Source organism: Nycticebus coucang, chromosome 8 (genome assembly GCF_027406575.1).
Source record: "Nycticebus coucang isolate mNycCou1 chromosome 8, mNycCou1.pri, whole genome shotgun sequence".
NCBI classification, from domain to species: Eukaryota; Metazoa; Chordata; class Mammalia; order Primates; family Lorisidae; genus Nycticebus; species Nycticebus coucang.
In genome coordinates, this window is record NC_069787.1 from 109,064,700 (window position 1) to 109,087,991 (window position 23,292).

The 23,292-nt window shown below is 46.1% G+C and overlaps 1 pseudogene; it reads right to left on the bottom strand.

The window, feature by feature from the left end:
• Positions 1-13,726: 13,726 nt before the first annotated feature.
• LOC128592770 (uncharacterized) lies at positions 13,727-13,803 on the bottom strand (annotated as a pseudogene).
• Between the last annotated feature and the right edge of the window lie 9,489 nt (positions 13,804-23,292).

Consider the following 23,292-nt stretch of genomic DNA (forward strand, 5'->3'; position numbering starts at 1 on the left):
TCCGTATATGGGGCCGGCGCCCTACCAACTGAGCCACAGGTGCCGCCCTGAAAGAAAGTTCTTCAGACAAATTCTCCTTAAGACCAAGAAATTGGCTTACAAATTTTCTTTTGCTGGGCACAGTGGCTCATGCTTGTAATCCTAACACTCTGTGATGCTGAGGTGGGTAGATTGTTTGAGCCCTGTCTCTGAAAAGTAGCCAGGCATTGTGGCGGGCACCTGTAGTCCCAGCTATGGGGGAGGCTGAGGCAAGAGAATCGCGTGAGCCTAAGAGTTTGTGGTTGCTGTGAGCTATAACACCATAGCACTCTACCAGGGATGACAAAGTGAAACTGTCTTCAAAAAAAAATAAAATTTCTTTTATTGTTATTACAAAGCCTTGTCTCATTTTTACAAACTAAATAGATTTTATAATTGTTTATGTTTTCCATCTAGTTATTTAGTAAAGAAGTTTTCTTGAGTACTTTGGCCTGATTTTCTTTTTAGAGAAACTGTGGTTCCTAACTAAGTTGAATTCAGTGTTTACAGTTTGGTGTGCATGAAAAGCCAAATCCCTCCATTTGCTTATGTTGGCTAGGATTTTTCTAGGTTGATACCCTTTGCATCATGTAGGCATAAAAGCTGCCCAGAATTATAGTGGTTAAGACCTCCTTTTCTTTTCTTTCTTTTTTTTTTTAAAGAGGATCTCTCTGTTTTTTTTTTTTTTTTTTTGCTTTTTTTTTTTGTACAGACAAAGTCTCACTTTATAGCCCTCGGCAGAGTGCCATGGCCTCACACAGCTCACAGCAACCTCCAACTCCTGGGCTTAAGCGATTCTCTTGCCTCACCTCCTGAGCAGCAGGGACCACAGGCGCCTGCCACAATGCCCGGCTATTTTTTGGTTGCAGTTTGGCCGGGGCCGGGTTTGAACCCTCCACCCTCCGTATATGGGGCCGGCGCCTTACTGACTGAGCCACAGGCGCCGCCCAAGACCTCCTTTTCAATGAATTTTTTTCAATAGTATGCAAATCTAGCTGGGCGCGGTTGCTTACACCTGTAATCCTAGCACTCTGGGAGGCCAAGGCAGGCAGATCACCTGAGCTCACAAGTTCGAAACCAGCCTGAGCAAGAGTGAGACCCCTGTCTCTGAAAATAGCCGGTGTTGTCGGGCACCAAGAAATTTTCTTCTTCTTTTTTTTTGTAGAGACAGAGTTTCACTTTATCGCCCATGGTAAAGTGCCTTGGCGTCACACAGCTCACAGCAACCTCCAACTCTTGGACTTAGGTGATTCTCTTGCCTTAGCCTCCCAGTATCTAAGAAATTTTATTCTTTTAACTTCAATTGTATTCTTGATCTAATTTTCATTTGGTCCTTCTGTAAAGGAATAGATTTCACTATTATAACATAGTTAGGGATGACATGAGCTGTCCAGGTTGGTGGAGTGGTGGGAAGTGACCCTGGAGGTCCATGTTGAATTCTTTTTTTATTGTTTGTTTAGCAGGCCCCGGCTAGGTTCAAACCCACCAGCCCCTGTGCATGTGGCCAGCGCCCTAACCACTGAGCCAACTCTTACCCATATTTAACAAGTTATTTTGGGCCGGATACAGTGGCTCATGCCTATAATACTAGTACTCTGGGAGGCTGAGGCAGGTGGATTCTTTGAGCTCATAAGTTTAAGACCAGCCTCAGCAAGAGCAAGACTTTGTCTCTACTAAAAATAGAAAAACTAGCTGGGTGTCATGGCTGGTGCCTATAGTCCCAGCTACTCAGAGGGAGGTTGAGGCAAGGGGATTGCTTGAACCCAAGAGTTTGAAGTTGCTGTGAGCTATAACATCAGGGCATTCTACCCAGGGAGACAGAGTGAGACTAAAATAAAATAAAATAATTGTAGAAGTTTATTTTGGAAAATTAATGAGATTTAATTGCAGAGACTCAGCCTTTCTCCACTGTTTTTAACATCTCCAATTACAAGAATGTTGTTTTTGCCACCAGTTTTGATAATAGGATTTTAAGATTTGAACTTCAGTTTAATTTAATACATTCTAATCAGGATATTCAGTTATTTTCTGAAAAGCAGAGTAGTGTCATCTGAATAGTTGATCCCTTTATGTAAACAAGACATACCTTTGTTTAACCAGGTTTTTAAGATATCATATGTTAATCTCCTATTAGCATTACAGATATTGGAAGTAAAAGGAAATTATCTGGAGAAACGAGGCTGCTTTATGGAGTTAAAAGAGACTTCATGCAAAAAAGATAAATGGCTGAACTTGAAAATGGGCAAAAGACTTGAAGAAATATTTCTTTTTTTTTTTTCAGGCTTCTGGGCATCTTCATGAAGAAATATTTCTTAAAAAAAAAAAAAAATACAGGGGCAGCGCCTGTGGCTCAAAGGAGTAGGGTGCTGGCCCCATACGCCGGATGTGGCGGGTTCAAACCCAGCCCCAGCCAAACAAACAAACAAACAAACAAAACAAACAAACAAACAAACAAACAAAAATATATATATATACACAAATGTCCAAAAAGTATATGAAAAGATGCTCACGGGCGGCACCTGTGGCTCAAAAGAGTAGGGCGCCAGCCCCATGTACCGGAGGTGGTGGGTTCAAACCCGGCCCTGGCCAAAAACTGCAAAAAAAAAAAGATGCTCACAGTCATTAGTCACTAGGGAAATGCAAATGAAAACCACAATGACATATGATTCCACACCCACTGGAATGGTCATAATAAAAAAAAAAAAAAGGGCGGGGCGGCGCCTGTAGCTCAGTGAGTAGGGAGCCGGCCCCATATGCCAAGAGTGGTGGGTTCAAACCCAGCCCCGGCCAAACTGCAACAACAAAAAAAATAGCTGGGCGTTGTGGCGGGCGCCTGTAATCCCAGCTGCTCGGGAGGCTGAGGCAAGAGAATCGCGTAAGCCCAAGAGTTAGAGGTTGCTGTGAGCCGTGTGACGCCACGGCACTCTACCCGAGGGCGGTACAGTGAGACTCTGTCTCTACAAATAAAAATAAAAGGGCGGCACCTGTGGCTTAGTGGGTAGGGCGCCGGCCTCATATACCGAGGGTGACGGGTTCAAACCTGGCCCCAGCCAGCTAAAACAGCAGTGGCAACTGCAACAAAAATAGCCGGGCATTGTGGTGGGCGCCTGTAGTCCCAGCAACTAGGGAGGCTGAGGCAAGAGAATCACTGTAGCCCAAGAGCTGGAGGTTGCTATGAGCTGTGATGCCACAGCACTCTACTGAGGGCAACAAAGTGAGACTCTGTCTTAAAAAAAAAAAGGACAATAACAGCTGTTGGGAAGTGGAACCTTCCTATAGTATATTGCTGATGGAAAAGAAAAATGATCCATCCACTGTGGAAAACGCTTTTGTGGTACCTCAATAAGTTAAATCATACACTTCACCCAGCAATTCCACTCCTAGGTGTATAAGGACTGAATACAGATGCTCAAATCAAAACTTGTACTTGAATATTTATGGCAGCACCAGTCACTGTGGCCAAAATGTGGGAACCACTCAAAGACTCATTAAACATATGAATGAATAAAGAAAATGTGGTATATATATAATAGTGGAATATTATTCAGCCATAAAAAGGAATGGAAGTCTTCCCTAGGCATGCCACGGGGCTCTTACATTTTACACTAAATGGAAGAAGCCTGACATAGCAGGTCCCTGTAATATATTTCACATGTGCCGTCTTGATCCAGTTTTGAGGTCGTAGCTGAAAGTCTCCATTCCCCTTTGTGAACATGAGCTAATCCTACACCCAGGTAACTTACCTTATTAGGTTCTAATAGTTCACAAGTGCTGTCTGGACTCCATTTAGAGGTCATGGCCACATTACCACATTTCACAAGTGCAGTCTCTGCCTAGTTTTTTTTTTTTTGTAGAGACAGAGTCTCACTTTACTGCCCTCGGTAGAGTGCCATGACATCACAGGACTCACAGCAACCTCCAGCTCTTGGACTTAAGCAATTCTCTTGCCTCAGCCTCCCGAGCAGCTGGGACTACAGGTGCCCACCACAATGCCCGGCTATTTTTTTTTGTTATTGCAGTTTGGCCAGGACTGGGCTCGAACCCGCCACCCTCCGTATATGGGGCAGGCGCCCTGCCCACGGAGCCACAGGTGCTGCCCTCCTAGTTTTTTTTTTTTTGAGACAGAGTCTCACTCTGTTGTCATGAGTGAGTGCCATGGCATCAATCTAGCTCACAGCAACCTCAAACTCCTGTGTTCAAGTGATCCTCCTGCCTCAGCCTCCAGAGTAGCTGGGACTACAGGTGCCTGCCATGATGCCTGGCTAATTTTTCTATTTTATTAGAGATGGGGTCTCACTCCTGCTCTTGAGCTCAAACAATCCTCCTCCCTCAGCCTCACAGTTTTGAAGTCCTGGCCAAACTTCCCACTTCCCTTTCCTGGTCAGTTTTTTTTTTGTTTGTTTGTAGAGACAGAGTCTCACTGTACCGCCCTCAGTAGAGTGCCATGGCGTCACATGGCTCACAGCAACCTCTAACTCTTGGGCTTAAGCGATTCTCTTGCCTCAGCCTCCCGAGCAGCTGGGACTACAGGCACCCGCCACAACGCCCGGCTATTTTTTTGTTGCAGTTTGACCAGGGCCGGGCTTGAACCCGCCACCCTCGGCCTATGGGGCCGGCGCCCTACCCACTGAGCCACAGGCGCCGCCCTTTCCTGGTCAGTTTTGAAGTCCTGGCCAAACTTCCCACTTCCCCTTCATGGTCAGTTTTGCTAAGACTCCACCCTAACCAGGCTGTATGTTTTGCACACATCGATTGCTACTCAGAAAGGAAAAGAAATAAATGTACTCCCAAAGCATTATACTGAGTAAAATAAACCTCACATAAAGAATGCTTACTGTATTAGTCCACTGGTATAAAGTTCTAGAACTGGGAAGATTAGTCTACGGTTGAAAATTTTCAGAACAATACTTGTTTCTGACCTTGGGTGTGAAAAGTTATTGGGTGAGCATGAGGGAATCCTCTGTGGGTGATGTGAAGTTCAGTGTCTTGGGAATGGTGTAAGTTGCCCATGTGCTTATATTTGCTGAACCCCCAGCAAATGAATGAGGACACTTAAGAGTTGTGCATTTCCTGTAGTCCCAGCTACTTGGGAGGCTGAAGCAAGAGAATCGCTTAAACCCAGGAGTTGGAGGTTGCTGTGAGCTGTGTGAGGCCACGGCACTCTACCGAGGGCTATAAAGTGAGACTCTGTCTCTACAAAAAAAAAAAAAAGAGTTGTGCATTTCATTTTATGCAAATTTTACCTCAAAAGAAACACAAATTAACCATTTAAAATGTTGAACTTAGCCAGGCATGGTGTGGTTCAATACTAGCACTTTGGGAGGAGGGAGGACCACTTGTGGTCAGCAGTTTAAGATCAGCCCGAGGAAGAGTGAGACTCTGTCTCTACAAAACAAAGAAAAATAAGCTAGGGCTCAGCGCCTGTGGCTCAAGCGGCTAAGGTGCCAGCCACATACAACTGAGCTGGCGGGTTCGAATCCAGCCCAGGCGCACCAAACAACAGTGATGGCTGCAACCAAAAAAAATAGGTGGGGGGCGGTGCCTGTGGCTCAAGGAGTAGGGTGCCGGTCCCATATGCCTGAGGTGGCAGGTTCAAACCTAGCCCCAGCCAAAAGCCAAAAAAAAAAAAAAATAGCTGGGCATTGTAGTGGGCGCCTGTAATCCCAGCTACTTGGGAGGCAGAGGCAGGAGAATCACTGGGCCCAGGAGTTGGAGGTTGCTGTGAGCTGTGATGCCACAGCACTCTACCCAGGGTGACAGCTTGAGGCTCTGTCTCAAAAAAAAAGAAAAAAGAAAGAAAAGAAAAGAAAAATAAGCTAGGCATGGTGGCATTCGCCTGTAGCTCTGGCTACTCAGGAGGCTGAGGCAGGAGGATTGCTTGAGCCCAGGAGTTTAAGGCTGCAATGAGCTACGATGAGGCCCTGCACTCTAGCCTGATGACAGAATGAGACTGCATATAAAAATAAGTTGGCTGGGCACGGTGGCTCATGCCTGTAATCCCAGCATTTGGGAGACTGAGGCAGGAGGATCACTTGAACCCAAGACTTTGAGGTTGCTGTGAGGTAAGACTCCATGGCACTCTACCAAGGGTGACCAAGTGAGACTCTGTCTCAAAAAAGGAAAAAAAAAAAGTTGAACTCTGTTTAATGATATACGTATTTGGGGGAAATTATATTGACTCTGCAACTTTTTTTAGAGTGCATATTAAAACAAGATGGTTTCCTTCCTTCCTTTCTTCCTTTTTTTTTTAGAGACAGAGTCTCACTTTATTGCCCTCGGTAGAATGCTGTGGCGTCATAGCTCACAGCAACCTCTAACTCCTGGGTGTAGGTGATTCTCTTGCCTCAGCCTCCCAAGTAGCTGGGGCTACAGGAGCCTGCCACAAGGCCCGGCTATTTTCTGGTTGCAGTTTGGCCAGGGTTGGGTTTGAACCTGCTACCCTTGGTATATGGGGTTGGTGCCTTACCCACTGAGCCACAGGCTCCTTCCTTCCTGCCTTCCTTTTTTTTTTTTTTTTTTGACAAAGTCTCACTCTATTGCTCCAGGCTACAGGGCTGTGGAGTCAGCCTAGCTCATGACAACCTCAGTCTCTTGAGTTCAAGTGATCCTCCTGCCTCGGTATCCTGAGCAACTGAAAGTATAGGTGGCCCCATGACTTTTCAGCTGATTTTTCTATTTTACTAGAGATGGGTCTCCATCTTGCTCAGGCTGGACCAAAATGGAATCTTATCTGGAAAGTAGGATATATAGATGGGTAGATGTATGCTAAAGGAAGAATAATAAAATGTTACTTAAGAATTTAGGTGGATGGTTTGGCGCCTGTAGCTCAAGTGGCTGGGGCGCCAGCCATATACACCGGAGCTGGAGGGTTTGAATCCAGCCTGGGCCACCCAACAACAATGACAACTACAATAAAAAAATAGCTGGGCGGGGCGGCGCCTGTGGCTCAGTGAGTAGGGCGCCGACCCCATATACCGAGGGTGGTGGGTTCAAACCCAGTCCCGGCTGAACTGCAACAAAACATAGCCGGGCATTGTGGCGGGCGCCTGTAGTCCCAGCTACTGGGGAGGCTGAGGCAAGAGAATTGCCTAAGCCCAGGAGCTGGAGGTTGCTGTGAGCTGTGAGGGCACAGTGCTCTACCAAGGGCAATAAAGTGAGACTCTGTCTCTACAAAAAAAAATAGCTGGGCGTTGTGGTGGGGGCCTGTAGTCTTAGCTACTTGGGAGGCTGAGGCAAGAGAACTGCTTAAGCCCAAGACTTTGAGGTTGCTGTAAGCTGTGATGTCACAGCACTCTGCCCAGGACAACAGCTTGAGACTCTGTCACAGAAAAAAAAAAAAAGAGTTTAGGTGGATGCATATAGGGATGATCACTTACTTTTTTTTAACCTTTATATGTGTTTGAAAATATTCATAATAAACTGTAGGGGAAAAGAAATAATAAGTAAATAAGTAACAACATACTCACCATCAAACTCACTCCTCTTGTTGTTCGGAGTCTTTTTTTTTTTTTTTTTTGTAGAGACAGAGTCTCACTTTATGGCCCTGGGTAGAGTGCCGTGGCCTCACACAGCTCACAGCAACCTCCAACTCCTGGGCTTAAGCGATTCTCTTGCCTCAGCCTTCCGAGCAGCTGGGACTACAGGCGCCCACCACAACACCCGGCTATTTTTTGGTTGCAGTTTGGCCGGGGCCTGGTTTGAACCAGACACCCTCGGTATATGGGGCCGGCGCCTTACCGGCTGAGCCACAGGCGCCGCCTTGTTCGGAGTCTTAAACTTGAAGAAATTGGCCAGACATTCTTTAAGAAAGCCAAGTACCTCAAATTCTAAAAACAGTATTTCTTTTTTTGAGACAGAGCCTCAAGCTGTCGCCCTGGGTAGACTGCCGTGGCATCACAGCTAACAGCAACCTCCAACTCCTGGGCTTAGGCGATTCTCTTGCCTCAGCCTCCCAAGTAGCTGGGACTACAGGCGCCCGCCACAACGCCCAGCTATTTTTTGGTTGTAGTTGTCATTGTTGTTTAGCAGGCCCGAGCTGGATTCAAATCCTCCAGCTCAAGTGTGGCTGGTGCCTTAGCCGCTTGAGCCAGTGGCATGGAGCCTAAAAACAACATTTCTTTGTTTGTCTAAACATCTTTATAATCACCACGAGCAACAGGAAAGCTTCTTTGTCAATCTTGAGTGTGCTGACTCCATGACAGCTGGATCAAATGTTGGGAGTCAAAGGCTTACCAGCTTCTTGGTATCAGTTGCTAAGCTTGAATAGCTGATTACAGTATGAACAGATGAAACTCTGATTTGGTAGAAGGAATTCTTTATTGCCTGGGAGTAACCACTCCACAATGTCAGTCTCAATTTCCCTTCCCAGCCAGTATCCAGCTGTGGTCTGTTTACCTCCAAGTCTTTTCTTCTTTTTCCTACTTTTTCTTTTCTTTTTTTTGGGGGGGCAGGGCTGGATTTGAAACCACCAGGTCTAGTATATGGGACAGGGCCCCACTCCTTTGAGCCACAGGCACTGCCCATTTTTCCTACTTTTCACTCATTGGTATTGTTATCTTTATAAGAAAGAAGACAGATGACTAAGCAGTGGTTTATTCACTACACAATACTGTTATGCAACAGGATGTGAAAGACTCAGGGCACATAAAGGGAAGGTAGAGATCTGACTTCCAGACCTGGCTCTGTGGCTAACTAGGTGTGTGAACTTGGGCAAGTCACTCCCCAGAGCCTCAGTTTTTAAAAACCGTACAAAAGAGGGGTCCCCTGAGAGTTTCTCCAATGTTAACTGCAGTCCTAAAACTCAAATGCTAAATTTTAAAAGTACTAATTTCCAAATTGTTTTTTTTTTTTTTTTTTTTTGTAGAGACAGAGTTTCACTTTATGGCCCTCGGTAGAGTGCCGTGGCCTCACACAGCTCACAGCAACCTCCAACTCCTGAGCTTAAGCGATTCTCTTGCCTCAGCCTCCCGAGTTGCTGGGACTACAGGTGCCCGCCACAACGCCCGGCTATTTTTTGGTTGCAGTTTGGCCGGGGCTGGGTTTGAACCCGCCACCCTCGGTATATGGGGCCGGTGCCTTACCGACTGAGCCACAGGCGCCGCCCTCCAAATTGTTAATTACCCTTTGACAGCGATCACATCTGATTGTTTTTTTTTTGTTTTTTTTGTAGAGACAGAGTCTCACTGTGCCGCCCTCAGGTAGAGTGTCATGACATCACACGGCTCACAGCAACCTCTAACTCTTGGGCTTACGCGATTCTCTTGCCTCAGCCTCCTGAGCAGCTGGGACTACAGGTGCCCGCCACAACGCCCGGCTATTTTTTTTTTTTTTTTATTGCAGTTTGGCCTGGGCTGGGTTTGAACCCACCACCCTTGGCATATGGGGCAGGCGCCCTACTCACTAAGCCACAGGCGCCGCCCTCACATCTGATTGTTAGTCACAGCTTCCCAAAATTATGTTTCTCCTGTCAGACTTCACATATTTTATTAGTTTTTATCCTCACCAAAGTTAGACATGTATGGAGTTTATAGAGTCAATTGTTCAACATGGTTTCTTTTCTTTTTTTTTTTTTTGAGTCAGAGTCTCAAGCTGTCGCCCTGGGTAGAGTGCTGTGGCATCACAGCTCATAGCAACCTCAAACTCTTGAGCTTAAGCGATTCTCTTGCTTCAGTCTCCCAAGTAACTGGGACTACAGGCGCCCACCACAACACCTGCCTATTTTTCTGTTGCAGTTGTCATAGTTGCTTTAGCTGGCCCAGGCTGGATTCGAACCCGCCAGCCTTGGGGTATGTGGCTGACGCCCTGTCCACTGAGCTACGGGTGCCACTGACAACAAGGTTTCTTTTCTTTCTCTTTTTTTTTTTTTTGAGTCTCTGCCATCATTATTTTAATCTTTTTTCTTACAACAGAGATTCAAATAATATGCTATCATATACCTGTTGTAAAATAAGCAGTCAGATTTGTCCAAACTGTCATTAACAAAATAAGCTATGTAACTATGTCATCAGACAGTCCCCTGTATACAGTCTATAAATGTTTGCTTTCATATCCTTTTACCTAGTTTACCAAAAACAATGGCTTCATTTAATGTTTTAAAAAATCATAGATGTTTAGCTTAAGAGCACACAAGAATTTATATTTTAAAAAGGCAGTATTTGAAAAAAATGGCAAAAAGTAGACCAAATAAGTTATATATCCACTCAAATTCCATAGCCTCTTAAAGCTTAAGTAAAAGGTCCATTTATGAGAAGGTTGGATTTTCAGTTGTTTTCTACGATGAAAAAGATGCTGGTTTGAAGTTGAACAAGGTTTCTTAAATGAAGAAAAGCAGCCCCTTCAGAGGAAATAATTTTTCTTCTTTTTTAAAAATTTTGAACCTTGGGCAGTGCCTGTGGCTCCGTGGGAAGGGCGCCAGCCCCATATACTGAGGGTGGTGGGTTCAAACCCAGCCCCGGCCAAACTGCAACCAAAAAATAGCCGGGCGTTGTGACGGGCGCCTGTAGTCCCAGCTACTCGGGAGGCTGAGGCAGGAGAATCGCTTAAGCCCAGAAGTTGGAGGTTGCTCTGAGCTGTGACGCAATATCACTCTACAGAGAGGGACAACATGAGCCTCTGTCTCTACCAAAAAAAAAAAAAATTGTTTTTGAACTTGCAGAAAAGTTAAAAGAACCAATATTCAGGTATTCATAAGGGCCATTGTTGACATTTCACGCACTTCCTCTGTGACCCTCCAATACTTTCTTTATGCTCGACCATCTGAAAGTGGGCAGAAGAGGTACCTCACTCCCAAATACGCACACTCTAGCATGCACCTTCCAAGAACGAGAACGGCCCCCATACACCCACATGATGATAAGATTACTGACACTAGGGTGGCGCCTGTGGCTCAGTCGGTAAGGCGCAGACCCCATATACCAAGGGTGGCGGGTTCAAACCCGGCCCCGGCTGAACTGCAACCAAAAAATAGCCGGGCGTTGTGGCGGGCGCCTGTAGTCCCAGCTACTCGGGAGGCTGAGGCAAGAGAGTCGCTTAAGCCCAGGAGTTGGAGGTTGCTGTGAGCTGTGTGATGCCACAGCACTCTACCGAGGGCCATAAAGTGAGACTCTGCCTCTACAAAAAAAATAAAAAAAAAAGATTACTGACACTAATTCAGTGACATCAGCCACACTCAAAGATGCCCAATTGTTCCGTAAAATGTCTTTCATGGCTGTTATTTTGTTTTCCGGACCAGGAACCCATCAAGGTTCAAACATTGCATTTGATTGTGGAGTTTTTTGGTTCTCTCCCAATACAGAGCAGTCTTCTGTGACCTAAATGTTTGTGTCCCACCCAAATTCTAATTCCTAATTCTAAATCCTAATCCCCCATCCCCTTTTTTTGGAGACAGAACTCTGTCACCCTGGGTAGAGTGCCATGGCTTCATCATAACTCACAGCAACCTCAAACTCTTGGGCTCAAGGAATCCTCCTGTCTTCACCGCCTGAGTTGCTGGGACTATAGGCAGCTGCCACAACACCTGGCTAGTTTTTTCTACTTTTAGTAGAGCCAGGGTCTTGCTCTTGCTCAGGCAGGTCTCAAACACCTGAGCTCAGCCTTAGCCTCCACCTTAGTGTCCCAGAGTGGTATGATTACAGGTGTGAGCCACCCTGCCCAGCTGGAAATCTTAACCCTTAAATGTTCTTAGGAGGTGGAGCCTTTTGGGAGGTGATTAGAACACGCAGATAACAGCCTTTGCAAATGAGATTAGTGCCCTAAGAAAAGAGGCCCCCCAAAGTGGCTTTGACCCTTTGGCCATATGAGTCTACACAGAAAAGACAGCCACCTAGAAAACAGGCCCTCAGCAAAGGTTTACCAGACCCCAGAATGGTGGGGAACATGTTTCCATTGTTTATATGCTACCCAGGTTATGGTATATTATGTGACACAGCCAGAATGGACTGAACAGCCCACCCTCCAACCTTCGATGAGTCTAGCCAGTTGTCTTACACAATATCCAACACAGTGGTCTGTTTCCCTTTATTCAATTCAGGACAAATATTTCTGGGAAGAATCCCACATTGGAGATACTGTGCACTTTCCCCAGCAGCCTATCATCTCAGTGGGACTTCTGGCTGCTCCTGGCAGCTATTGCCACGCAGCTTGACCACTTGCTTGATTAAGATAGTGACCACCAATCTCCAACTAAAAAGCTACATTCTCCCTTTTGTATTTAATAAGTAATCCATGCAGTAATATTTTGAAACAGTGAGAACATCTAAATTAGAGATTTTTTTTTTTTTTGGAGACAGAGTCTCAAGCTGTCACCCTTGGGTAGAGTGCCGTGGCGTCACAGCTCACAGCGACCTCCAACTCATGGGCTTAAGTGATTCTCTTGCCTCAGCCTCCCAAGTAGCTGGGACTACAGGCTCCTGCCACAACACCTGGCCATTTTTTTTTAGTTGTAGTTGTCATTGCTGTTTGGCGGGCCCGGGCTGGATTCGAACCCACCAGCTTTGGTGTATATGGCTGGCTCCTTAGCTGCTTGAGCTACAGAAGCCGAGCCAAGAATTTTTTTTTTTTTTTTTTTGAGACAGAGTCTTAAGCTGTTGCCCTGTGTAGAGTACTATGGTGTCATAGCTCACAGCAACCTCCAACTCTTGGGCCAAAGCGAACCTCTTGCTTCAATTTTTCCTTTTGAGTAGAGATGAGGTCTTTTTTGCTCAGGCTGGTCTGTAACTCTTGAGCTCAAGCAATCCACCTTCCTCGGCCTCCCAGAGTGCTAAGATTACAGGTGTGAGACTCTGTTCCCTGCCATTATATATATATGTGTATGTATACACACACATATATAGAGAGAGACAGAGTCTCAAGCTGTTACCCTGGGTAGAGTGCCGTGGTGTCATAGCTCACAGCAGCCTCCACCTTTTGGGCTCAAGCAATCCTCTTGCCTCAATTTTTCTATTTTTAGTAAAGATGAGGTCTCGCTCTGTTGCTCAGGCTGGTCTGGAACTCTTGAGCTCAAGCAATCCACCTACCTCAGCCTCCCAGAATGCTGGGATTACCTATGTGAGCCACCGCACCCAGCCTTAAATTAGAGATTTTTCAGTCTCTGAATTGTTCTTAAGTAGAGGTTCCCCTCATCATATGTATCATTTTCCACTCATGGACCATGAGATAATAGGGTGGTGGGACTGAGAAGGACCTGAGCAATCTTCTGGCTCAATTCCTATTTTATTTTGTGAAATACATTAAATATTTTTGTATTTTCTTCCATATCTCTAAGTTAACATACTTTGTGTTTTTAGTTTCATTCCTGATCTATTGATTTTCACCCTGGAAGAGCACACATGCATTTCCACCTCCCCCCACCACATATACACGCACTAGGCCCATCTTCCTAATACACTTACAACATAATTGTTTTGTTTTGTTTTGAGACAGAGCCTCAAGTTGTCGCCCTAAGTAGAGTGCCTTTGCATCACAGCTCACAGCAACCTCCAACTCCCGGGCTTAAGTGATTCTCTTGCCTCAGCCTTCTAAGTAGCTAGGACTACAGGTGTCTGCCACAACGCCTGGCTATTTTTGGTTGCAGCCATCATTGTTTGGCTGGCCCAGGCTGGATTCGAACCCCCAGCTCAGGTGTATGTGGCTGGTGCCTTAATTCAGGGGTCCTCAAACTTTTTAAACAGGGGGCCAGTTCACTGTCCCTCAGACTGTTGGAGGGCCAGACTATAGTTAAAAAAAAGAAAAAAACAAACTATGAACAAATTCCTACACTTGATCTTAGCCAAAAGGCCGAGAAGCGATATATGAACAAATTCCTATGCACACTGCACATATCTTATTTTGAAGTAAAAAAACAAAACGGATGGGCGGCGCCTGTAGCTCAGTCAGTAAGGCGCCGGCCCCATATACCGAGGGTGGTGGGTTCAAACTCGGCCCCGGCTGAACTGCAACCAAAAAATAGCCGGGCGTTGCGGCAGGTGCCTGTAGTCCCAGCTACTCGGGAGGCTGAGGCAAGAGAATCGCTTAAACTCAAGAGTTAGAGGTTGCTGTGAGCTGTGTGATGCCACCGCACTCTACCGAGGGCCATAAAGTTAGACTCTGTCTCTACAAAAAAAAAAAGGAAACAAATGTAATCATACCACCTCATGTGGCCCACGGGCCATAGTTTGAGGACGCCTGCTAGCTGCTTGAGCCACAGGCACCGAGCCACAACATAATAGTTTTTACTTTTTTATTTTATTTTTTTATTTTGAGACAAAGTCTCACTCTGTTGACATGGGGTTGAGGACTGTGGCATCGTCATAGTTCACAGCAACCTCAAACTCTTGGGCTCAAGTGATCTTCCTGTCTCAGCTTCCTAACTAGTTGGGACTACAGGCACCTGCCACAATGCCAGGCTAATATTTTCTATTTTTAGTAGTAGAGACAGGGTCTCACTCTTCCTCAGGTTGGTCTCAGCCTCCCAGAGTGCTAGGATTACAGGCATAAGACTTTGTGCCCTGTCATTTTATAGTATTTTTCTTTTTTTTGAGTTTTTGGCCAGGGCTGGGTTTGAACCCATCACCTCCGGCATATGGGGCCGGCGCCCTACTCCTTTGAGCCACAGGCACAACCCATATATGTATTTTTCGAGTCAGAGTCTCAAGCCATCACCCTAGGTAGAGTGCTGTAATGTCTTAGCTCACAGCAGCCTCCAACTTTTGGGCTCAAGTGAGCCTTTTGCCTCAGTTCTTCTATTTTTAGTAGAGATGAGTTCTCCCTTTTTTTGCTCAGGCTGGACTGGAACTCTTGAGCTCAAGCAATCCACCCACCTCAGCCTCCCAGAGTGCTAGGATTACAGGCACGAGCTTCTGTGTCCTGCCATTTTATTTTATTTCTTTTGAGACCCAGTCTCAATCTGTTACCCTGGCATCATAGCTCACAGCAACTTCAACCTCCTGGGTTGGAGCAGTCCTCTTGCCTCAGCCTCCTGAGTAGTTAGGACTACAGGCGCCCCTCTAACACCTACCTAATTTTTCTATTTGTAGTAGAGACAGGGTCTTGTTCTTGTTCAGGATGGTCTTCAACTCCTCAAGGGATCCACCTGCCCTGGCTTCCCACAGTGCTAGGATCTCAGGTATGAGTCACTGCACCCAGCCACAACATAATTTTGTTTAGATCCCCATCTAGGATTTCTCTAATTACAATCAAATCGAAATCTACAGTTGAGGGCAGCACCTGTGGCTCAGTGAGTAGGGCGCCAGCCCCACATACCGAGGGTGGCGGGTTCAAACTCAGCCCCGGCCAAACTGCAATAACAAAAAATAGCCGGGCTTTGTGGCGGGTGCCTGTGTTCCCAGCTACTAGGGAAGCTGAGGCAGGAGAATCACCTAAGCCCAAGAGCTGGAGGTTGCTGTGAGCTGTGACGGCATAGCACTCTACCGAGGGTGACAAAGTGAAACTCTGTCTCTAAAAAAAAAAAAGAAATGTACAGTTGAGACAATATATCATCACTATGCTGAATAGCTTCTGCCGACCCTTCCAGATGTGCACGCTAACTTTCCCCGTCCTGCTCTGCCTTGGGAGGCTGACCCGCGTGGACTGCACGGACAGGCTCCCTTGCCCTGTGACTGCCTGCTCAGCTCAACTGGACAGCATGAGCAAGTCAGTAGAGGGAGGAAAAAATGGGGCGATGGCATTTGTGCCCCAGCTCCCTGAGGGAAAAGAAAAAAAGAAAAAAAAAGAAATTAATTAATGATCAATTAAAATTTTGCATAGCACACTTAAGATCCTCTCTGGGCACACAAGTTGAAAATCACTAGGTTGATCCTTCCTTTCTCAGAAGCCCACAGCTGTTGTCAGACAACCTCCCCTCTGGGATTGAGGGTCTCTGCAACCAAGTTGGAGCACGATCTTCCTGCCCTGTAGGCATGGAGTGGTAACGAACCACTCCCATGTTGTTGTTAGTTAGTCTTTCTCGTTTTTTTGTTTTTTGTTTTTTGTTTGAGACTGTCGCCTTGGGTAAAGTGCTGTAGGTCATCACAGCTCACAGCAACCTCAAACTCCTGGGCTCAGGCAATCCTGCCTCAGCCTCCAAGTAGCTGAGACTACAGGTACCCAGCATCATGCCCAGCCTGTTTTTCTATTTTTTTTTTTGGCCGGGGCTGGGTTTGAACCCGCCACCTCTGGCATATGGGACCGGCGCCCTACTCCTTGAGCCACAGGCGCCGCCCTGTTTTTCTTTTTTTTTTTTTGTAGAGACAGAGTCTCACTGTACAGCCCTCAGGTAGAGTGCCGTGGCGTCACACGGCTCACAGCAACCTCTAACTCCTGGGCTTCCGCGATTCTCTTGCCTCAGCCTCCCTAGTAGCTGGGACTACAGGCGCCCGCCACAACGCCCGGCTATTTTTTTTTTGTTGTTGTTGCAGTTTGACCGGGGCTGGGTTTGAACCCGCCACCCTCGGCATGTGGGGCCGGCGCCCTACTCGCTGAGCCACAGGCGCCGCCCGCCGCCCTGTTTTTCTATTTTTAGTAGAGATGGGGTCTCCCTCTTGCTCATGCTGGTTTTTCAGTTTTCTTAAATCTGCCTCTACTTTTCCTTTTTTGCAGTTTTTGGCCGGGGCTGGGTTTGAACCCGCCACCTCCCGCATATGGGGTTGGTGCCCTACTCCTTTGAGCCACAGGCGCCACCCGAATCTGCCTATACGTTTAAAAAACTATTCATCTCTTCACTGAACTCTCTTGAATTATGCCATATTATTTCTTGCTGTATATATATTATGATTATTTTCCTTTCTTGCAAGGCCTTTATATAATTCCTAGAGTTAATATTTAATCTGCATTTTCTGTTTTCCTAAAACTTATTTACACAACCTATCTATCTTTTATAGGTTTCTTTTTTTTTTTTTTGAGACAGAGACTCAAGCTGTCACCCTTGGTAGAGTGCCATGGCATCTTAGCTCACAGAAACCTTCAACTCCTGGGCTTAAGCAATTCTCTTGCCTCAGCCTCCCAAGTAGCTGCCATTACAGGCGCCCGCAACAACGCCCGGCTATATTTTTTTGGTTGTAGCCGTCATTGTTGTTTGGCGGGCCCTGGGTTGGATTCGAACACGCCAGTTCAGGTGTATGTGGCTGGCGCCTTAGCCACTTGAGCCACAGGCGCCGAGCCTCTTTTATAGGTTTCTAACCTCCTCTTAGAATGTTCAGAAACATTAGGAATTTTCTCAGACATGATTTTTTTTTTTTTTTTGAGACAGAGTCTTACTACATCACCCTCGGTGGAGTGCTGTGCTGTCACAGCTCACAGCAACCTCAAAGTCTTGGGCTTAAGCAATTCTCTTGCCTCAGCCTCCCAAGTAGCTGGGACTACAGGCGCCTGCCATAATGCCCAGCTATTTTTTTTTTTTTTTTTTTGGTTGCAGTTGTCATTGTTGTTTAGCAGGCCCAGCTGGGCTCTAACCCACCAGCTTCAGTGTATGTGGCTGGTTTCCTACTCACTGAGCTATGGGCACCGAGCCTCAGGCATGATATTTATTTGACACTTTAAGCAGAGTTGATGACTCTATGAGGAGTTTCAGGGAGCTCTTCTAACATTAAAATCCCTGTGGATGGATACATGCATGTAATAAAGTTCAGGAAAATTTTTTTTTTTTTGCAGTTTTTGGCCGGGGCTGGGTTTGAACCCACCACCTCTGGCATATGGGGCCAGCGCACTACTCCTTTGAGCCACAGGTGCCGCCCAGGAAAATGTTAATGGTAGAATCTGGGTGGCAGGTACATGAGTGTGCATTGGATGATACTTTAAACTTTGCTATCCACTAGAAAATTTTCATAAATACTGGGAAGGCTGGGCACAGTGGCTCATGCCAGTAATCCTAACACTCTGGGAGGCTGAGGTGGGTGGATTTCTTGAGCTCAGGAGTTCGAGACCAGCCTGAGCAAAAGTGAGACCTGTCTCCACTAAAAATAGAAAAACTAACTAGGCATTGTGGCAGGTGCCCATAGTCCCAGCTACTCTGGAGGCTGAGGCAGGAGGATTGCTTGGCTCAGGAGTTTGAGTTTGCTATGAGGTAGGCTGAGACCACGGCACTCTAGCCTGGGCACCAAAGTGAGACTATCTCAGAAAAGAAAAAAAAAAATGCTGGGGGGGCGGCACCTGTGGCTCAAGGAGTAGGGCGCCGGTCCCATTTGCCAGAGGTGGTGGGTTCAAACCCAGCCCTAGCCAAAAAAAAAAAAAAATGCTGGGAATAAGAGAAAAAAATTCCTGACAGTGGCTGATGCCGTCTTTTGGTGGCCGTCAGCTAGGCCCTTCTGCTTCTTTTCTGCCTAGTTTTTAGGGAAGTTGGTAGACTTAAAAAGGGAAATAGCAGGGCAGCTCCTGTAGCTCAAAAGAGTGGGGCACTGGCACTTAATGTACGGGAGTTGGCGGGTTCAAACCCGGCCCTGGCCAAAAAAACTGCAAAAAAAAAAAAAAAATTAAAATAAATAAATAAATAAATAAATACAAAGGGAAATAGCAAGGAGCATGTGTAGCGATATTTGTTGAGGGAAAAGGCAAGTTTCAGAATGATGTATAAACCGTGATATCATTTGTGTAAAAAAAAGTAAAAACTGTGAGTGGCTCTGTATAAAATAGTGCAGCTGTAGGTATATGCATTGAAAACTCTGGACAGATACGCACCACATCCTCACAGGAATCACCTCCAGGAGGTGGTCTCGTAGGCCTTACTCTCTTACCTCTTGTGCTTTAAAAATTTATAGGTGATACAGCCATATGTTACTTATATAAAGAAAACATAAAAAGCAAAAGAATGCTGGAACGTATGTTCTGGGATGCAACAAGCAGCTTTTAAATCTCTGTTCAGGGCTCAACACCTGTAACTCAGGGGTTCGGGTCCCAGACACATACACCGGAGCTGGTGGGTTCAAGCCCAGCCCAGGCCTGACAAACAACAATGACAACTACAACCAAAAAATAGCTCCACATTGTGGCGGCGCCTGTAGTCCCAGCTACTTGGGAGGCTGAGGCAAAAGCATCACTTAAGCCCAAGAGTTTGAAGTTGTTGTGAGCTATGACACCACAGCACGCTACTAAGGGCAACACAGACTCTATCTCAAAAAAAAAAAAAAATATATATATATATATATATATACATATATATATGGGCAAAAGTTCACTAAACTGTAAGGTGTGGTGGCTCAAGCCTGTAATCCTAGTGCTCTGGGAAGCTGAGACAGGTGGATCCGTTGAGCACAGGAGTTCGAGACCTGAGCAAGGGCGAGACCTCTTCTCTACTAAAAGTAGAAAATTAGCCAATTATGGTGGCCCACATGTTGTCCCAGCTACTCGGGAGGCTGAGGCAAGAGGATAGGTTGCGCCCAGGAGTTTGCTGTGAGCTACGACACTATGCCCTGGGTTTGAGTGCCATGGCATCACAACAACCTCAAACTCTTGGGTTCAAGTGATCCTCTTGCCTCAGCCTCCTGAGTAGTGGGACTGTAGGCGCCCGCCACAACACCGGCTATTTTCAGAGACAGGGGTTGCACTCTTGCTCGGGCTGGTTTCCAACTCGTGAGCTCAGGTGATCTGCCTGTCTCGGCCTCCCAGAGTGCTAGGATTATAGGTGTAAGCAACCGCACCCAGCCAGATTTGAATACTAGTGAAAAAAATTCATTGAAAAGGAGGTCTTAACCACGATAATTCTAGGCAGCTTTTCTACCTACATGATGCAAAGGGTATCAACCTAGAAAAATCCTAGCCAACATAAGCAAATGGAGGGATTTGGCTTTTCATGCACACCAAACTGTAAACACCCGAGGGTCAGGGAACCTACGAAATCTAATATTTTGTACACATTAATTGAATTCAACTTAGTTAGGAACCACAGTTTCTCTAAAAAGAAAATCAGGCCAAAGTACTCAAGAAAACTTCTTTTTTTTTTTTTAGAAAACTTCTTTACTAAATAACCACATGGAAAACATAAACCATTATGAAATCTATTTAGTTTGTAAAAATGAGTCAAGGCTTTATAATAACAATAAAAGAAATTTTTTTTTTTGAGACAGAGTCTCACTTTGTTGCTCCTGGTAGAGTGCTGTGGTGTCATAGCTCACAGCAACCTCAAACTCTTGGGTTTAAGTGATTCTCATGCCTCAGACTCCCAGGTAGCTGGGACTACAGGTGCCCACTACAATGCTTGGCTACTTTTTAGAGAAAGGGTCTCACTCTGGCTCAGGCTGGTCTGGAACTCATAAACTCAAACAATCTACCCGCTTCGGCCTCAGGGTGTTAGGATTACAGGTGTGAGCCACTGTGTCCAGCAAAAGAAAATTTGTAAGCCAATTCCTTGGTCTTAAGAAGAATCTGTCTGAAGAACTTCCTTACAGATAAGTAAAAGGGCAAAGTATAAATGTCCTCTTCCCACGTTGAAGGTTTCTGTCTCGGGAATCAGAGTGCACACTTACTTAACATTTGATTCTCATTCTGGGAGAGGAATTGTGACAGATTGTCTGATGAACTCAAATTGTTGAGTTATAAAAATGTCAGTGCCGGGCGGCGCCTGTGGCTCAGTCGGTAGGGCGCCGGCCCCATATACCGAGGGTGACAGGTTCAAACCCGACCCCGGCCAAACTGCAACCAAAAAATAGCCGGGCGTTGTGGCGGGCGCCTGTAGTCCCAGCTACTGGAAGGCTGAGGCAAGAGAATCGCTTAAGCCCAGGAGTTGGAGGTTGCTGTGAGCTGTGTGAGGCCACAGCACTCTACCGAGGGTCATAAAGTGAGACTCTGTCTCTACAAAAAAATAAAAAATAAAAAAACTAAACTGTGGTATATGTATACCTGGAATATTATTCAGCCATTAAAAATGATGGAGACTTTACTTTTTTGTGTGTGTGGTTTTTTTGGCTGGGGCTAGGTTTGAACCCACCACCTCTGGCATATGGGACTGGCACCCTACTCCTTGAGCCACAGGCGTCGCCGGACTTTACATCTTTTACATTTACCTGGATGGAGTTGAAATACATTCTTGTTAGTAAAGTATCACAAGAATGAAAAAATAAATATCCAATGTACTCCATACTTATAGGAAATCAATATATAAACAATTTTATGTTCCTAAGAACAATAAAACACTATTATAGTCCAGTTCGGGATAGGGGGAAGGAGTGTGGTGAGGGGAGGACATACGGTAGAAGAGGGAGGGCATGAGGTGGGACCTCACCTAATAAAAAAGAAAAAGAAAGAAAGTGAGAAAGAAAGAAGGAAAGAAAGAAGCAAATGTGTTGAGCCTTTTTCCTCGTAACTTATTATTATTATTATTATTATTTTTGTAGAGACAGAGTCTCACTTTATGGCCCTCAGTAGAGTGCCGTGGCCTCACACAGCTCACAGAAACCTCCAACTCCTGGGCTTACGCGATTCTCTTGCCTCAGCCTCCGGAGCAGCTGGGACTACAGGCACCTGCCACAACGCCCGGCTATTTTTTTGGTTGCAGTTTGGCCGGGGCTGGGTTTGAACCCGCCACCCTCAGCATATGGGGCCGGCGCCCTACCAACTGAGCCACAGGTGCCGCCCTGTAACTTATTTTTTTTTGAGACAGAGTCTCACTTGGTCGCCCTTGGTAGAATGTTGTGGCATCATAGCTCACAGCAGCCTCACACTCTTGGGCTCAAGTGATCCTCTTGCCTCAGTTTTTCATTTTTAGTAGAGACGGACCTCACTCTTGCTCAGCTGGTCTCCAACTGGTGAACTCAAGCAATCCAGCCACTTCGGCCTCCCAGAGTGCTAGGATTACAGGCCTGAGCCACCATGCCCAGCCTACTTCCTAACTTCTAATAAAAAAAATTTCCAACCTACAGAAAAGTTGCAAGGATAGTCTGATGAACCTCCTAGTACCCATCATCCAGGTTCACCAATTGTTGACAAAGTTATTTCAGGTCAAAAAGAAACTGACTTTATAATTTAAATTTTGGTTTGTCAAAATGTCAAATAACACTTCTTTTTGAGACAGAGTCTCTCTATGTTGCCCTCGGTAAAGTGCAATGGTGTCACAGCTCACAGCAACCTCAAACCCTTGGGCTGAAGCGATTCTCTTGCCTCTGCCTCCCAAGTAGCTGGGACTACAGGTGCCCACCACAATGCCCAGCTATTTTGTTGTTGTTGTAGTTGTCATCGTTGTTTGGCAGGCCGGGGCTGGGTTGAATTCTGCCAACCCCAGTGTATGTGGCCAGTGCCTTAGCTGCTGAGCTACAGGTACTGAGCCTCAAACAACACTATTTTTTTTTTTTTTTGAGACAGAGCCTCAAGCTGTTGCCCTGTGTAGAGTGCTATGACATCACAGCTCACAGCAAACTCCAACTCCTGGGCTCAAGCGATTCTCCTGCCTCAGCCTCCCAAGTAGCTGGGATTATAGGCACCTGCTACAACGCCCGGCTATTTTTTGGTTGCAGCCATCATTGTTGTTTGGCGGGCCTGAGCTGGATTTGAACCTGCCGGCTCAGGTGTATGTGGCTGGTGCCTTAGTAGCTTGAGCCACAGGCGCTGAAGCTCAAACAACACTTTTAATTAAAAAATGATCTTAGGGGGAAAAAGAAAAAGATCTTAGGGCAGTGCTTGTGGCTCAGTGGGTAATGCGCTGGCCCCATATACTGAGGGTGGTAGGTTTGAACCCGGCCCCAGCCAAACTGCAACAACAAAAAATATAGCTGGGCATTGTGGCAGGCACCTGTAGTCCCAGCTACTCAGGAGGCTGAGGCAAGAGAATGGCCTAAGCCCAGAAGTTGGAGGTTGCTGTGAGCTGTGACGCTACAGCACTCTACTGAGGGCAATAAAGTGAGACTCTGTCTGAAAAAAAAAAAAAGATAGGGCAGCGCCTATGGCTCAGTGAGTAGGGCACTGGTCCCATATGCCAAGGATGGCGAGTTCAAACCCAGCCCCGGCCAAACTGCAACAACAACAACAACAAAAAGATAAATACAGTTTTTTTTAAGTTTATTATTTTATTTTACTTATTTATTTATTTTGAGATAGAGCCTCAAGCTGTCACCCTGGGTAGAGTGATATGGCATCACAGCTCACAGCAACCTTCAACTCCAGGGCTCAAGCAAGTCTCCTGCCTCCACCTCCCAAGGAGCTGGGACCACAGGCACCCACCACAACACCCGGCTATTTTTTTTGGTTGCAGTCATCATTGTTGTTTGGTGTATATGGCTGGTGCCCTAGCCACTTGAGCCACAGGCACTGAGCCAGGTTTTTTTTTTTGTAGAGACAGAGTCTCACTTTATGGCCCTCGGTAGAGTGCCGTGGCCTTGA